At 30.8% G+C, this 1,838-nt stretch overlaps 1 protein-coding gene across 1 annotated transcript in view; it reads left to right on the top strand.

Moving 5' to 3' along the window:
- LOC119592220 overlaps positions 1-1,838 on the top strand; it is a gene marked incomplete at its 3' end in the record, with an annotated part of 15,544 nt that overhangs the window by 1,828 nt on the left and 11,878 nt on the right.

Below are 1,838 nucleotides of genomic sequence, written 5' to 3'. Positions count from 1 at the left end.
ATCTAGGTTATCGTAAAGTATTAGATTTAATTGTTAAAACGCATGACAGAAGTATGCTAGTTTGAAAAGAATACATGAAATGCATATATTTAGAAAAGTAGGTACTGATGATGATAGAGGAATTGTTTTCTAGATGTATTAATTCATGAACTACTTGACAGATTGCAGTAATGAGATGTGGTTAGATTAGTATATATCCTTGCAATTTGTGGAGGATATACCATAGATGAAAAGTATGTTGCCACCACGGTATAGTCATTCCATGCTCTTCAGGGTGAAAACCTGGTTGTCCTGCTAAAACTCTGCCTAGGAATTTAATTTTTTAAGCATAGGGTGTTCAGTATTTAAAAAAATGGTACTATATCCAATTGCATTCTGCTTTTGAGAATCTTTCTAAAAGTATTTTTTGCAAACTTTTTTTTAAGATCGTATGAATTTTTCTTAAAAATGAATTGAGTGCAAATAGGTTGCTTATATTGATTTTTAGTTATTCTAGCCTATAATAACCAAGCATGAGGCCAATATTAATCACAAAGGAGGGGGAGGGGTATAAGTTATAATGCTGTCAACAGTGCTGTAGCTCTTCTACAACAGAGGTTTGATCAATTTTATGACAGGCAGTAATGCTGGATATAAGAGTTTGGTCTGACAACTAGCAGTAAGTTTGGCTTCAGTGCCTGTTGGTGCTTTGGCAAAAGCAAACAAAGCACATTGATTATGCTAGTTAGATTGTACTGGTTGAGCTAGGTTTGGTTCCCTATTTGAAATAAATGTCCAAATAGATAAAAAAAAATCACGTAGCCCGAATGTTTTTGGAGTATTGTGAGTGCAAAATTCCAGACAGATTTGAAAGTTGTTAGTTGTGCCATTCACTACCACTAGTCTCGTTACTATATTTGGTCAACTTTGACTTGATTGAGATACATAAAATTTCATTACTCGTTTTGAGAAGTCTGTTGGTGTTATTATTCATATCAATACAATACTTGGTAATTTTGCTAATATGTAATTGCCTGTGTGTTGGGAACATGGGTTATCCAAGTTTTATATTTATTCGCTCAGTTGTTGATAGTAGTTATATATGCAAATCATCAATCTTTCATTTTAAAAATTTATTACCAATAATTCACTAATCTTTTGATCAACAATCAGTAATTATTATTGGTAATGATTATCATTAATCTTTTATATACTTTAGTCCATATGCAGTTTTACAATTAAATTTCATAATTATACATTAATTTACAATATTCTTTAGAACCATGATTGTGATAAACCTATATGGCAAATTAAGATAAGTTTTTATATTTTGAGCAAAATGTGTGATGGCTCAATGGCTCTAACAGAACGTTAACACTAATTATGATGTTTTGGCAGTTTGAGAAATGACTTGAGGTATGTCTAGTCCTGTCATAGGCTGCCTAGTGAAAAAGATATTTGGTTAAAGTATAGGAGATCAATGAACACTATATTTTAAAAATGTACGTATCTTGTATCTTCGGCATGAATGTAAAAAAGGGAACTCCTATGGTATGCCTATATTGAATATTTAAATATAAGCAAGTAGAGGAGTGTCTGATATGACATTTCTAATTAGCAATAGATGAAAACCCATTTTCATTGTACTAGGTAATTTAGTTGCTTACATTTTTCATCCACTGATAGTCTATAAAAAGTACAATTATAAAAATACTTCGCTCAAAATATAAGATTTAAGTGTCATTTTGTGATTCTCATCTTGGAGTACATACATGAGTTATGCTTTTGCAGTTACTAAATTACTTATTACTGTTATTGTTATTAGTTTTTCAAATTTAGATTTTGATGATAATCTTAGG

This window comes from Penaeus monodon, chromosome 29, assembly GCF_015228065.2.
Source record: "Penaeus monodon isolate SGIC_2016 chromosome 29, NSTDA_Pmon_1, whole genome shotgun sequence".
Taxonomy (NCBI): Eukaryota; Metazoa; Arthropoda; class Malacostraca; order Decapoda; family Penaeidae; genus Penaeus; species Penaeus monodon.
Note: the sequence above shows the minus strand (reverse complement) of the source record. Positions and strands in the feature narration are given on the sequence as shown.